The sequence below is a fragment of the Entelurus aequoreus genome, linkage group LG13 (genome assembly GCF_033978785.1).
Source record: "Entelurus aequoreus isolate RoL-2023_Sb linkage group LG13, RoL_Eaeq_v1.1, whole genome shotgun sequence".
In the NCBI taxonomy this organism is placed as follows: Eukaryota; Metazoa; Chordata; class Actinopteri; order Syngnathiformes; family Syngnathidae; genus Entelurus; species Entelurus aequoreus.
This window is the reverse complement of record NC_084743.1, coordinates 67,794,009-67,810,820: the sequence shown is the minus strand read 5'-3', so window position 1 is coordinate 67,810,820 and position 16,812 is coordinate 67,794,009. Positions and strand designations below refer to the sequence as shown.

Here is a 16,812-nt window from a genome sequence, read left to right as displayed (position 1 = left end):
GTTAAGAAAGGATCGATCAAGGGAAATTAGTCAGAGAACAACATAGTATGAAAAACACTAAACTATTTACTATTAACATTATGACAAACTTATGCTGTCTTTAAATTAAAGTAAATTGTTAATTAGTTTTTTGGCCACAATAATCCTTCAGTTAGCCTCAAGACCAGCTTTGCATCATGTAAACCACTTGCATCGGCGCTTCTATCGGACGAAAAACCGTATTGTTTTCATTTTTTTGTAATTTCTTTGCTTTTATTTCTGTACTTTACTGTAAATATATCAGGATAATTTAGTTTGATTCGTTTTAGCATGTCCAAATAAACTACCAATTGTTAATCCAGGGCCCTTTCAGGCCCACACGGACAGTACACCCTGCCCTTTGCGTCCACTCTAGTAGACAAAGCTCACCTTTTCTGCCGTCACGCCAACTTGTCACGTGTTCGGCAACATCGAAGCGCAACTTAATTCAACACAACCGAGTATGTTTATCCAAGCCGCGATAAGCGAGTCCTAGTGTCTTTCTGACGTCTACAGCACATTTTAGCTGGTGACATAAATGTTTTTTTTGGGGCTCTGTCTCTTTTGTAAAAAAAAAAAACACAAAATAAAAATAACAGGCACAAATCCCAGAGCAAAGTTGGATTTGAGCCAGTATATCGCGACACATTGCTGAGAGGCCAACGTTTTGTTCTGCTAAATTGGAGCAGAGATGAAAATGCGTAGTTGACGCACCCGTATGTCACCTTTTTTTAGCCCCCAACCTAAACTCACTTGGAAATGTGAATATCGAGTATTATTTGTGGTATACTTAGGAATTGCCACGACAGGACTTGGCCAATACAGATATTAATCTGATACAATATCAGCACGAATCATAGTATATGTATATACAATATTGTGTAGTGTGGAATGTTAAGAAAGGATCGATCAAGGGAAATTAGTCAGAGAGCAACATAGTATGAAAAACACTGAACTATTTACTATTAACATTATGACAGACTTATGCTGTCTTTAGATTAAAGTAAATTGTTAATTTGTTCTTTGGCCACAATAATCCTTCAATTAGGCTCAAGACCAGCTTTGCGTAATGTCAACCACTTGCATCGGCGCTTATATCGGACGAAAAACCGTATCGTTTTCATTTTTTTGTGATTTCTTTGTTTAATTTCTGTACTTTACTGTAAATATATCAGGATAATTTAGTTTGATTTGTTTTAGCATGTCCAAATGTACTACCAATTGTTAATCTAGGGCCCTTTCAGGCCCACACGGACAGTACACCCTGCCCTTTGCGTCCACTATAGTGGACAAAGCTCAGCTTTTCTGCCTTCACGCCAACTTGTCACGTGTTCGGCAACATCGAAGCGCAACTTAACTCAACACAACCGAGTATGTTTATCCAAGTTGCGATAAGCGAGGCCTAGTGTCTTTCTGACGTCTACAGCACATTTTAGCCGGTGACATACATGTTTTTTTGGGCCGGTCTCTTTTGTAAAAAACCCACAAAATAAAAAAAACACGCACAAATCCCAGAGCAAAGTTGGATTTGAGCCAGTATATCGCGACACGTCGCTGAAAGGCCAACGTTTTGTCCTGCTAAATTGGAGCAGAGATGAAAATGCGTAGTTGACGCACCGGTATGTCACCTTTTTTTTAGCCCCCAACCTAAACTCACTGATAAATGTGAATATCGAGTATTATTTGTGGTATACTTAGGAATTGCCACAACAGGACTTGGCCAATACTGATATTAATCTGTTACAATGTCAGCACAAATCATAGTATATATACACTACCGTTCAAAAGTTTGGGGTCACATTAAAATGTCCTTATTTTTTAAGGAAAAGCACTGTACTTTTCAATGAAGATAACTTCAAACTAGTCTTAACCTTAAAGAAATACACTCTATACATTGCTAATGTGGTAAATGACTATTCTAGCTGCAAATGTCTGTTTTTTGGTGCAATATCTACATAGGAGTATAGAGGCCCATTTCCAGAAACTATCACTCCAGTGTTCTAATGGTACAATGTGTTTGCTCATTGGCTCAGAAGGCTAATTGATGATTAGAAAACCCTTGTGCAATCATGTTCACACATCTGAAAACAGTTTAGCTCGTTACAGAAGCTACAAAACTGACCTTCCTTTGAGCAGATTGAGTTTCTGGAGCATCACATTTGTGGGGTCAATTAAACGCTCAACATGGCCAGAAAAAGAGAACTTTCATCTGAAACTCGACAGTCTATTCTTGTTCTTAGAAATGAAGGCTATTCCACAAAATTGTTTGGGTGACCCCAAACTTTTGAACGGTAGTGTGTATATATATACACTATTGTGTAGTGTGGAATGTTAAGAAACGATCGATCAAGGGAAATTAGTCAGAGAACAACATAGTTTAGTGTTTTTCATACTATTTACTATTAAAGGCCTACTGAAACCCACTACTACCGACCACGCAGTCTGATAGTTTATATATCAATGATGAAATCTTAACACTGCAACACATGCCAATACGGCCGGGTTAACTTATAAAGTGCAATTTTAAATTTCCCGCCACACTTCCGGTTGAAAACGTCTAGATATGACGTTTGCGCGTGACCTCAATGGTTGAAACGGAAGTATTCGGACACCATTGTATTCAATACAAAAAGCTCTGTTTTCATTGCAAAATTCCACAGTATTCTGGACATCTGTGTTGGTGAATCTTTTGCAATTTGTTTAATGAACAATGACGACTGCAAAGAAGAAAGCTGTAGGTGGGATCGGTGTATTAGCGGCTGGCTGTAGCAACACAAGCAGGGGGACTTTGAGGTGGATAGCAGACGCGCTATCCGACCCTAGCCGCCGACCGCATCGGTGATCGGGTGAAGCCCTTCGTCGCACCGTCGATCGCTGGAACGCAGGTGAGCACGAGTGTTGATGAGCAGATGAGGGCTGGCGTAGGTGGATAACTAATGTTTTTAGCATAGCTCCGTGAGGTCCCGTAGCTAAGTTAGCTTCAATGGCGTCGTTAGCAACAGCATTGTTAAGCTTCGCCAGGCTGGAAAGCATTAACCGTGTAGTTACAGGTCCAGGGTTTAATAGTATTGTTGATTTTCTGTCTATCCTTCCAGTCAGGGGCTTATTTCTTTGTTTCTATCTGCAGGTAAGCCCGATGCTATCACGTTAGCTCCGCAGCTAAAGTGTTTCGCTGATGTATTGTCATGGAGATAAAAGTCACTGTGAATGTCCATTTCGCATTCTTGACTCTCATTTTCAAGAGGATATAGTATCCGAGGTGGTTTAAAATACAAATCCGTGATCCACAATAGAAAAAGGAGGAAGTGTGGAATCCAATGTACCTAAGTTACGGTCAGAGCGACTCTAGTCCTTCACTCTCACGTTCCTCATCCACGAATCTTTCATCCTGGCTCAAATTAATGGGGTAATCGTCGCTTTCTCGGTCCGAATCTCTCTCGCTCCATTGTAAACAATGGGGAAATGTGAGGAGCCTTTCAACATGTGACGTAACGCTACTTCCGGTACAGGCAAGGCTTTTTTTTATCAGCGACCAAAAGTTGCGACCTTTATCGTCGATGTTTTCTACTAAATCCTTTCAGCAAAAATATGGCAATATCTCGAAATTATCAAGTGTGACACAGAATGGATCTGCTATCCCCGTTTAAATAAAAAAAATTCATTTCAGTAGGCCTTTAACATTATGACAGACTTATGTTGTCTTTAAATTAAAGTAGATTGTTAATTTGTTCTTTGGCCACAATAATCCTTCAATTAGGCTCAAGACCAGCTTTGCATCATGTAAACCACTTGCGTCGGCGCTTATATCGGACGAAAAACCGTATTGTTTAATTTTTTTGATTTATTTCTGTACTTTACTGTGAAAATGTCAGAATAATTTAGTTTGATTTGTTTTTGCATGTCCAAATATACTACCAATTGTTAATCCAGGGCCCTTTCAGGCCCACACGGACAGTACACCCTGCCCTTTGCGTCCACTCTAGTGGACAAAGCTCACCTTTTCTGCCTTCACGCCAACTTGTCACGTGTTCGGCAACATCGAAGCGCAACTTACTTCAACACAACAGAGTATGTTTATACAAGCCGCGATAAGCGAGGCCTAGTGTCTTTCTGACGTCTACAGCACATTTTAGCTGGTGACATGTTTTAATTGGGGCTCGGTCTCTTTTGTAAATAAAAAAAAAACACAAAATAAAAAACTAATCCCTGAGCAAAATTGGATTTGAGCCAGTATATCGCGACACGTCGCTGAAAGGCCAACGTTTTGTTCTGCTAAATTGGAGCAGAGATGAAAATGCGTAGTTGACGCACCGGTATGTCACCTTTTTTTTTTTTTTTTAGCTCCCAACATAAACTCACTTATAAATGTGAATAGCGAGTATTATTTGTGGTGTACTTAGGAATTGCCACGACAGGAGAAAGCAAACACTCTCAGGTAGACTTACATGTCGAACACGGCGGTGTTAAAAGTCATTTAATGGCAAACAGCTAGCTAGCTAGCTAGCTAACTTGTTGTATTGACTGCGTGCTACAGCTGACAACAACTTAGCTCACACGTCATGTTGCCATTTTTAACCTACCACGGTAGATAAAATCATGAAAAACAAAACAGTTACCCACCATGTCGTCCACCGGCGACAATGCGAATGTGTAACTCACAAGTAGCGCTAGCCAGCGAGCTAAGATGTTTTCCGAGCTGACAGAAGGCCAATGCCCGACTCTTAGTGACGCCAACTGGCGTTTGTCTTTAATGTTTCAGAGGCAGACACAAAGATTGAGCCGCACACGCAACGTGTCAATACTCGAATTTACCACATCTTGTACAACAAACAAACACACAAGCACCCCTAGTAGTCGAGGCTGTAAAAAAAGCGATTCGCATGCTAACGCTAGCCTAGCCGTACGCGGTATACGCGTTGGCGATTTGTTTACTCGCAAACAAGCAGCTTGACATAAACCGATCGCGACTTGACTAACCGTGACCCGGTTAGCCTTTTTTTCACACACCGACCTCGACCCCAATTCGGTCGTGTGCGCGATGGCTAGCGCCGACAAATCAAACAAGAGCGCTAGCACGGAGCACACAAGCTAATCTGTATTAGCCTGCCTTGTTGTCGCTAGCTTGCCTTTTTTTTTTTTGTCAGCTCGATTGGATTGTGTAAACAAACGCATTTATTCGGGTGGGGGAAAAGTGTCATATTGATCTAATAAATCAAAAGTGCGTTCACGTAAGGTAACACGAAATGGAGTCTGGATACCCTTTTAGATACACACACAAAAAAACAGGGCAGCAGATACGAGATTCGAGATCATAACCAGTTATGTTTCGATTCTGAAAACGTTTCGAGGCAGTTGAGGTAAATGTCATTAAAAAAGATACATTTTGTGTTCATGTTGTTACCTATTTCTTCCAGTGTTGTAGTTGTAACAGACAGTGCACCAGCTCCTCTTTTCTCTCCACTAGCCTTGGCTGCTAGTTTACCATCAGCTGAGCGGCCCGCAACTGGGATATACATCCGCCCGATTCCTCCGCGCAGGGGACTAGTTTCTTCCGAGTTTAGCTTCCGGCCTGTGCGTAATAACAGCCCTCAAATGAAACCACTTCGCCAATTTAAACGTTTTTATCAATAATTAATAACTTATTTCAATCGTATTTTCGACAGGGTGACATATACGAGTTGTCATTGCAATTGTGGGTTTATCGGTTAATTTACATAAAGTGCTTTTTATTATTTAGTCGTACTGATGGTTATTGATTTTCCATAAATCAAATAATACAAAATGCCACATTTTCTCGCCCGTATCAAAAGTGTGGAATACGAGTCGTCGTGGATTTGAAGGAGTCTCTCTTCAAAAATAACAAGGTCAGTGGTCATTTGCCACACTTCCTGTTTACCTTTGTCAGTGAAGAGGCGAGTCGATACAGGAATCGATTTCAACACTGGCGTAATATCGGTATTGGGTAAATACTTGAGTTTGAGTTTGAGTTTATTTCGAACATGCAAGCATACAACATGATACATCACAATTTCCAGTTTCTCTTTTCAACATGTTCGAAAAGGAGTAGGAAGAAGCAGAGCTTATTTAATCCTACCCCTTTTCTTTACATAACAGTTGCTAAAACCTTTTGTTCACTTCCTGTTCACAATTTATTCACAATAAACTCCATAAGTAATCACAATAAAAATAAATAAATAAATAATAGTAAGAATGTAATAATAATAATTGTGAAGTAAGTCATATTTCATATGATGAGATAAGTAAGAATACTTTAAGAACGAATGAATGGATGGATGAAATAAATTGAGAATGTTTGTCATGGTTCTTCTTCATTGTACTTTGTAAACACTTTAAGTTTGAAGAGTTTCTTGAACTGGATCATATTAGTACATTGTTTGATTGCTTTGCTTAATCCATTCCATAATTTAATTCCACATACTGACTTGCATGGTATGAGCGATATTTCCCTGTTTATGTTCTTATTCTTATCATTATCATAGCACTGTATACTTTAATATAATCCTGTCCTTTTATTTTTTCTCATTGTTTACTTATGTATGTGTTTTATGTATTTCTACCTCTGAGTTAAGAGTAATGGTGACATTATATAGATTAATATTCCATCCATCTATCCATTCTCTTCCGCTTATCCGAGGTCGGGTTGCGGGGGCAGCAGCCTAAGCAGAGAAGCCCAGACTTCCCTCTCCCCAGCCACTTGGTCCAGCTTCTCCCACTGGATTCAGAGGCGTTCCCTGGCCAGGCGGGAGAGATAGTCTTCCCAGCGTGTTCTGGATCTTCCCCGTGGCCTCCTACAGGTCGGACAAGCCCTAGACCTCTCTAAGGAGGCGTTCGGGTGGCATCCTGACCAGATGCCCGAACCACCTCATCTGGCTCCTCTCAATGTGGAAGAGCAGCGGCTTTACTTTAAGCTCCTTCCGGATGACAGAGCTTCTCACCCTATCTCTAAGGGAGAGCCCCGTCACCCAGCGTAGGAAACTAATTTCCTGTGATCTTGTCCTTTCGGTCATAACCCAAAGCTCATGACCATAGGTGAGGATAGGAACGTAGATCAACCGGTAAAATGAAAGCTTTTCCTTCCAGCTCAGCTCCTTCTTCACCACAACGGATCGATACAGCGTCCGCATTACTGAAGACACCGAACCGCCTGTCGATCTCACGATCCACTCTTCCCTTACTCGTGAACAAGACTCCAATGTACTTGAACTTCTCCACTTGGGGCACTATCTCTTCCCCAACCCGGAGATGGCACTCCACCCTTTTCCATAGACTCAGACTTGAAGGTGCTGATTTTAATCCCAGTCGCTTCACACTCGGCTGCGAATCGATCCAGTGAGAGCTGAAGATCTTGGCCAGATGAACCCATCAGGGCCACATCATCTGCAAAAACAGATACCTAATCCTGCAGCCACCAAACTGGATCCCCTCAACGCCCTAACTGCGCCTAGAAATTCTGTCCATAAAAGTTATGAACAGAATCGGTGACAAAGAGCAGCCTTGGCGGAGCCCAACCCTCACTGGAAAGGGGTCCGACCATAGACATCTTATAAGTAGACGCAGCATTGGCTGCTGTGACGCAAGAAATTTGGCCACCATCTTGAAGTGGTGATGAGGAGTCGGCGAGCAGCCTAAACTGACAGTTGACAGGTAGAAAACAAAGCTGGTGTTCAGCGTTTTCCTGCTCAAATGAGCGGACTGTTGAAAATAGGAATCGGGTGATTACTTTTCACAAGTAAGATTTAACATTAACGTACTATTGGTTGTATTTTGTGAAAAGAATATTACCACAGAGTTGAGAAGGAGTAAAGATCTTCAATAGTACTGAAATCGTAGCCGCTAGCAAACAAGAGTATGACCATAATAGAATTGCTTGTCAATGAAATTAATTAAATTTAAAAATGTCATACTTGAATAACATAAAGTTGAAATGAATGATGAAGATAAAGATTGTAAAAGCCAACAGGGGTAAAAGTTATAAAGTATAATATAATATAATATAATATAGTAAAAGTTACAAAGTATAAGACAATACTTTCTTAACAGTATAATTGTAACCAGGAATAAGTCTTCAAGTAACAATATTCAAATACTAACATTGTTGGGCAAGAAAAAATTTGGTTTTATTCTGAATCCAGTGAAACAGATTGGTGGTTTTAGCTGATATAAAGACTTTCAGGTGTCTATATATGTTTATGTTTAAGTATTTGGCAGACACTTTTATCCAAAGCGACGTACATAAAAAATACATATAAAACAATCACTGAAAACATTATCATTTAATCGAAGAATGTAATACAAAATATCAATACAAAGTGTCAAAACAGAATAAACTCTCTGCTGCTGCAGCAACCGAGATACAGTCTATAGGTCCCTAAGATATATAGATATCTGATGTATTCATACATTGTTTATGTAGGATATACGCATGTACAAACGTTTATATAACCTAATCATATTGTTTCTTGAACTTAAAAATAGCTGACCGTGTTTTTCCCCCTTCTCTGGGATTATATTCCCAGTTTTGATCTCGGACGTCTGGTCACTTATAGCATATAAGAATATTCTATAACTATTAAGCAAACTGAATAATAAAACACGCCAAAACATGTGTCATTTATCATAGCTACACATATGACAAAAAAATGCGTGAAAATCAGTGGTATTCAGTGAGGTAAGATTAATTAAATACACTGACAGTTCCATGCTCCTGCCAAATGAATTGCACTGAGTGGAGCGGATCACCACTCCAAGATGGCGGCCCCGCGTCTCGTCAGCGCCAGTAGGCAGTAGCGCTCGATGCTGCATCTACTTATAAGATGTCTATGGGTCCGACCTACTGCAGGCAATACCAAGCTCTGACACTGATCATACAGGGAGCGGACTGCTACAATCAGACAGTCCGATACCCCATACTCTTTGAGCACTCCCCACAGCTCCTTCTTCACCACAACGGATCGATACAGCATTCGCATTACTGAAGACGCCGCACCAATACGCCTGTCGATCTCACGATCCACTCTTCCCTCACTCGTGAACAAGACTCCGAGGTACTTGAACTCCTCCACTTGGGGCACAATCTCTTCCCCAACCCGGAGATGGCACTCCGCCCTTTTCCATTGACTCAGACTTGGAGGTGCTGATTCTCATCCCAGTCGCTTCACACTCGGCTGCGAACCGATCCAGTGAGAGCTGAAGATCCTGGCCAGATGAAGCCATCAGGACCACATCATCTGCAAAAAGCAGATGCGCCTAGAAATTCTGTCCATAAAAGTTATGAACAGAATCGGTGACAAAGGGCAGCCTTGTCGGGGCCCTCTGACACTGATCATACAGGGAGCGAACAGCCACAATCAGACAATCCGATACCCTATACTCTCTGACCACTCCCCACAGGACTTCCCAGGGTACACGGACGGTCGAATGCCTTCTCCAAGCCCACAAAGCACATGTAGACTAGTTGGGTAAACTCCCATGCACCCTCAAGGACCCTGCCGAGAGGATAGAGCTGGTCTGAAGCCATCTGGACCACATCATCTGCAAAAATCAGACACCTAATCCTACAACCACCAAACCGGATCCCCTCAACGCCCTTACTGTGCCAAGAAATTCTGTCCATAAAAGTTATGAACAGAATTGTTGACAAAGGGCAGCCTTGGCGGAGCCCACACCTCACTGGAAAGGGGTCCGACCTACTGAAGGAAATGTGGACCAAGCTCTGACACTGATCATACAAGGAGCGGACCGCCACAATCAGATAGTTCGATACCCCATACTCTCTGAGCACTCCCCACAGCTCCTTCTTCACCACAACGGATCGACACAGCATTTGCATTACTGAAGACACCGCACCAATACGCCTGTCGATCTCACGCTCCACTCTTACCTCACTCGTGAACAAGACTCCGAGGTACTTGAACTCCTCCACTTGGGGCACAATCTCTTCCCAAACCCGGAGAGGGCACTCCACCCTTTTCCATAGACTTGGACTCGGAGGTGCTGATTCTCATCCCAGTCGCTTCACACTCGGTGGCGAACTGATCCAGTGAGAACTGAAGATCCTGGCCAGATGAAGCCATCAGGACCACATCATCTGCAAAAAGCAGATGCGCCTAGAAATTCTGTCCATAAAAGTTATGAACAGAATCGGTGACAAAGGGCAGCCTTGTCGGGGCCCTCTGACACTGATCATACAGGGAGCGAACAGCCACAATCAGACAATCCGATACCCTATACTCTCTGACCACTCCCCACAGGACTTCCCAGGGTACACGGACGGTCGAATGCCTTCTCCAAGCCCACAAAGCACATGTAGACTAGTTGGGTAAACTCCCATGCACCCTCAAGGACCCTGCCGAGAGGATAGAGCTGGTCCACAGTTCCAAAACCAGGACAAAAACCACACTGTTCCTCCTGAATCCGAGGTTCGACTACCTGGCGTAGCCTCCTCTCCAGTACACCTGAATAGACCTTACCGGGAAGGCTGAATATTGTTGTTGCTACATTTGGGTTGATATTAAGGGTGATAATAGAGATTAATATTATTCTGTGTTAATATGGTTGTTATCACTACATTTAAGTTGATAGTAATGGTGATAATCAAGGTAAATATTATCAATTGTTCTTAATATTGTTGTTCTTACATTTGAGTTCATAGTAATAGTGATAATAGAGATGAATCCATCCATCCATCCATTTCCTACCGCTTGTCCCTTTCGGGGTTGTGGCAGGTGCTGGAGCCTATCTCAGCTGCATTCGGGCGGAAGGCGGGGTACACCCTGGACAAGTCGCCACCTCATCACAGGGCCAACACAGATAAACAGACAACATTCACACTCACATTCACACACTAGGGCCAATTTAGTGTTGCCAATCAACAGAGGTGGGACCAAGTCATTGCTTTGCAAGTCACAAGTAAGTCTCAAGTCTTTGCCCTCAAGTCTCGAGTCAAGTCCCGAGTCAAGACAGGCAAGTCCCGAGTCAAGTCCAAAGTCAAGACTGGAAAGTCTCAAGTCAAGTCACAAGTCCTGCATTTTGAGTTTCGAGTCCTTTCAAGTCCTTTTAACCACAGACTAATATTTTTACACAGATTGTGTATGCTTTTAAACGGCTGTATTTATTTATTAAAACAAGTGCATTTGAAATAGCAGGAAAAAAATAGTACTGACATTGCAATTCATAATAGCACTATTAACCAGTCATTTTAATAGTTTAAACAATTTTAAACATTTAACTCATTCCTTTACAGAATAAACACATTTGCAAAAACAAGTGCAACTGTACTTATTTGTACAAAAGTGTTAACATTGTATTTCCATGGCATATTGCATTCTAACTAGTTCCACTGCAGTTTCTATTCTGTTCTTACCTTATCTCATTGATCTCATCTCATACTGTATGTGTGTTTATGTGTGCGTACACATGAAAAACATAACAAATACATGAACATAACAATGAACAGAGTTGTACTTTTTAGATGTCAGGGCCCTATGCAATATGTACACATATTCTTAATATAGTATACATTTTAACTGACCTTTATTTGACTATGTTTGTCTTTTTGTAGGTGGCTAAAATATGCGGTGCTGCTGACCGCCGTCTAACGTTATGTTACTGTGTGTGATACATTGACTAACGTAACGTTAAGTGTAGGTACCTCATGCAACCCTGCTTAAAAAAATCACTTGACAAAAAGTATGAATAAGGAAGCAAACTGCAGTGGACGCAACATATTGCTGTGTTTGAAATGATGTTATAACCATAGACATCTTATAAGTAGACGCAGTATTGGTTGCTGTGACGCGAGCAAATTGCATCTTGAAGTGGTGATGAGGAGCCGGCGAGCAGCCTAAACTGACAGTTGACAGGTAGAAAACAAAGATGCCGGGCTGGTGTTCAGCGTTTTCCTGCTCAAATGAGCGGACTGTTGAAAATAGGAATCGGGGGATTACTTTTCACAAGTAAGATTTAACATTAATGTACTTTTGGTTGTATTTTATGAAAATAACATTACCACAGAGTTAAGAAGGAGCAAAGATCTTCAATATTTGTATGTGAAAATCACAAACAAATCTTCTGGGGGAGGATGACCCCCCTACAGGGGTTTGGTTTACAAACTTTCAGCCCCACCTAAAACCAAATTCACCAGCCGCCACTGATTATGATGCATTCTCATTTTAGGCAAAATATAAGACAATACTTTCTTAACAGTATAATTGTAACCAGGAATAAGTCTTCAAGTAACAATATTCAAATACTAACATTGTTGGGTAAGACGGCATTTGGATTTATTCTGAATCCAGTGAAACAGATTGGTGGTTTTAGCTGATATAAAGACTTTCAGGTGTTTATATATGTTTAAGTATTTGGCAGACGCTTTTATCCAAAGCGACATACATAAAAAATACATATATAACAATCACTGTAAACATTATCATTTAAGGGAAGAATGTAATACAAAATATCAATACAAAGTGTCAAGACAGAATAAACTCTCTGCTGCTGCAGCAACAGAGATACGGTCTATAAGATATATAGATATCTAATGTATTCATACATTGTTTATGTAGGATATACGCATGTATATATAACGTAATTATATTGTTTCTTCAACTTAAAAATAGCTGACCGTTTTTTTCCCCCTTCTCTGGGCTTATATTCCCAGTTTTGATCTCGGACGTCTGGTCACTTATAGCATATAAGAATATTCTATTACTGTTAAGCAAACTATGAATAATAAAACATGTGTCCGTTATCATAGCTACACGTATGACAAAAAAGCGTGTGAAAACGAGTGGTATTCAGTGAGGTAAAATGAATTAAATGCGCTGACAGTTCATTGCTCCTGCCAAATGAATTGCACTGAGTGGAGCGGATCACCACTCCAAGATGGCGGCCCCGCGTCTCGTCTGCGCCAGTAAGCAGTAGCGCTCGATGCTGCGTCTACTTATAAGATGTCTATGGTTATAACGTTAGCAGTGAGTTTACAGCCTCACTGATTTAACTACACAGCAAATAAAAGTCATGTTACTTAGCCAATAAACGTTAGCTTACATTCAAAACTTACCCTTCTTTGTGCATCTTCAAATGTCGAACGAAGTTGGAAGTTGTTGCGTCTCCGTCTGTAATATTCGAACTGCGTGATTTGCATCCGGCAATTCGTTTTTTGTTGACCAAGTCGTAGTTTTTATACCCGAACGAAACCAACTTTGGTATAAGTCTTTCTCACTGGCGCGTTGTTTGACAACTCTTGTTCATTGGTTGTCCTGCAATTTGATTGGATGAGAGCTGTGTGATGAAAACAATGTAGATCTAATTTGATTGGCTGTTGTACTGAGAGCACACACGCTGACACGCAGCACACACGCTGATAGACAGACACGTACAAAATGAAAGCTACGGAGCGCTCCCAAATAACTTTTTAAACTTTAGGTTTTGGAGAAAGTAGCAAGTCATGTCAAGTCAAAAGGCTCAAGTCCAAGTGAAGTCACAAGTCATTGATGTTAAAGTCTAAGTCGAGTTGCAAGTCTCTTTACATTTTGTCAAGTCGAGTCTAAAGTCATCAAATTCATGACTCGAGTCTGACTCGAGTCCAAGTCATGTGACTCGAGTCCACACCTCTGCCAATCAACCTATCCCCAGGTGCATGTCTTTGGAGGTGGGAGGAAGCCGGAGTACCCGGAGGGAACCCACACAGTCACGGGGAGAACATGCAAACTCCACACAGAAAGATCCCAAGCCTGGGATTGAACTCAGGACCTTTGTATTGTGAGGCACACGCACTAACCCCTGTACCACCGTGCTGCCCATAGAGATAAATATTATTCTTTATTAATATTGTTTTTATGACTACATTTGAGTTGATAGCAATAGTGGAAATAAAGCGAAATATTATTATTCTTTGTTTATACTGTCGTTGTTACATTTGCGTCGATAGTAATGGTGATAATAGAGGCCAATATTATTATTCTTTGTTAGTATTGGTATTGCTACATTTGAGTTCATAGTAATGGTGAAAATAAAGATAAATATTATTACTTTTGTTAATATTGCTTTTACTATTGTTAACATTGTTACTACTGTTAATAGTATTAATTATTATCATACAATTATAGTGTAATAATGATCATTGTCAATGTTGAATTATGACATATTTTTCGTTTGTTATGATTTTTATCATTATCATAACACTGTGTAACAGGGGTGTCAAAGTCAAGGCCTGCGGGCCAGATCTGGCCTGCGAATGAATTATCTGTGGCCCCCGGGATGATATTTGATTAGTATTAGAACCGGCCCGAAGGCCACAGCCACCTGCTGCTGTTTTGCGCGCACCAATAACATCAGTGTTGGACCTAGTCATAAAAATGGGGTCCCTCAGTAAATAGAATAGATAGACAGACAACATTCACACTCACATTCACACACTAGGGCCAATTTTTAGTGCTGCCAATCAACCTATCCAGAAAAGATGCATGTCTTTGGAGGTGGGAGGAAGCCGGAGTACCCGGAGGGAACCCACACAGTCACGGGGAGAACATGCAAACTCCACACAGAAAGACCCCGAGCCCGGGGATTGAACCCAGGACCTTCGTATTGTGAGGCACACGCACTAACCCCTGTATCACCGTGCTGCCCACTATCAATAGTATTAATGAATTTTCATACAGTTATAGTGTATGTTGAATTATGAAATAGTTTTCGTTTGTTCTGATTGTTATCATTATCATAACACTGTCACAGTAAAAATATTTCTCCTTTTCTTACAAACTACTTACTTATTTGATAGCAAAGGTTTGATGCCAATAAACTATCAATCAACCTAAATAAAACAAAATCAATAATTTTTGGAAATAGGAAAAATAACATGCAGTGTCATATAAGAATTGATGATATGGAGATAGAAAGGGTGTATTCAACAAAATTTTTGGGAATCTATATAGATCCATCCATCCATCCATCTTCTTCCGCTTATCCGAGGTCGGGTCGCGGGGGCAGCAGCCTAAGCAGGGAAACCCAGACTTCCCTCTCCCCAGCCACTTCGTCCAGCTCTTCCCGGGGGATCCCGAGGCGTTCCCAGGCCAGCCGGGAGACATAGTCTTCCCAACGTGTCCTGGGTCTTCCCCGTGGCCTCCTACCGGTCGGACGTGCCCTAAACACCTCCCTAGGGAGGCGTTCGGGTGGCATCCTGACCAGATGCCCGAACCACCTCAACTGGCTCCTCTCGATGTGGAGGAGCAGCGGCTTTACTTTGAGCTCCCCCCAGATGGCAGAGCTTCTCACCCTATCTCTAAGGGAGAGCCCCGCCACCCGGCGGAGGAAACTCATTTCGGCCGCTTGTACCCGTGATCTTGTCCTTTCGGTCATAACCCAAAGCTCATGACCATAGGTGAGGATGGGAACGTAGATCGACCGGTAAATTGAGAGCTTTGCCTTCCGGCTCAGCTCCTTCTTCACCACAATGGATCGATACTGCGTCTGCATTACTGAAGACGCCGCACCGATCCGCCTGTCGATCTCACGATCCACTCTTCCCTCACTCGTGATCAAGACTCCAAGGTACTTGAACTCCTCCACTTGGGGCAGGTTCTTCTCCGCAACCCGGAGATGGCACTCCACCCTTTTCCGGGCGAGAACCATGGACTCGAACTTGGAGGTGCTGATTCTCATCCCAGTCGCTTCACACTCAGCTGCGAACCGATCCAGCGAGAGCTGAAGATCCTGGCCAGATGAAGCCATCAGGACCACATCATCTGCAAAAAGCAGAGACCTAATCCTGCAGCCACCAAACCAGATCCCCTCAACGCCTTGACTGCGCCTAGAAATTATTTCCATAAAAGTTATGAACAGAATCGGTGACAAAGGGCAGCCTCGGCGTAGTCCAACCCTCACTGGAAACGTGTCCGACTTACTGCCGGCAATGCGGACCAAACACTGGCACTGATCATACAGGGAGCGGACCGCCACAGTCAGACAGTCCGATACCCCATACTCTCTGAGCACTCCCCACAGGACTTCCCGAGGGACACGGTCGAATGCCTTCTCCAAGTCCACAAAACACATGTAGACTGGTTGGGCAAACTCCCATGCACCCTCAAGGACCCTGCCGAGAGTATAGAGCTGGTCCACAGTTCCACGACCAGGACGATATAGATGATAAATTAAATTGAAAACTGTACATAAATATACTCAAAACAAAGATGGCAAAAATCATTGCTATGTTACATAAAATTAAAAACTCTGTAAATCAAAAGGCTCTTAACATGTTATATAATTCATTCGTACTCCCATATCTTAATTATTGTGTGGAAATCTGGGGTAACAATTACAAATCAAACATCAATTCAGTGTTCTTACTTCAAAAGAAAGCGATTATAATTGTAAATTATGCGGATTACCATGACCATACCAATGCTCTGTTTATTAAATTAAAAACATTAAAACGGCACGATCTTGTTGACCTCAACACTGCTATTGTGACATATAAAGCTCATAACCACATGCTGCCTGGGTGTCTACAGGAGAGGTTCAAACCCAGGGAGAGTCCCTATGACCTCAGAGGTTCAGCTGTCTTCCAGAAAGCAAACATAAGAACGAGCTTAAAAAGTAGATGTGTTTCTGTCAGGGGGGTTCATCTGTGGAACAGCTTGGATGTTTTCTTAAAATGTTCCAGTTCCATTCACACATTTAAAAAAACTTTAAGACCAATGTCTTGGAAAAATATAGCACTCTTGAATCAACACAGTAGTTAATACGATGATCAATGTTAATTAAAAACTAAAT

General features: G+C 41.8%; 1 protein-coding gene across 6 annotated transcripts in view; it reads right to left on the bottom strand.

Annotated features, from left to right (window-relative positions):
• LOC133663647 (E3 ubiquitin-protein ligase TRIP12) overlaps positions 1 to 5,569 on the bottom strand; it is a 75,799-nt gene extending 70,230 nt beyond the window's left edge. For 5 of the 6 annotated variants that reach the window (XM_062068278.1, XM_062068280.1, XM_062068281.1 and 2 more), the window contains exon 1: positions 5,420 to 5,569. The gene's annotated coding sequence lies outside the window, so the exon portion shown is untranslated. Of the gene's footprint in view, positions 1 to 4,638; positions 4,773 to 5,419 lie in introns of those variants that run through there. The other variant, XM_062068279.1, reaches the window with a different exon arrangement.
• Between the last annotated feature and the right edge of the window lie 11,243 nt (positions 5,570 to 16,812).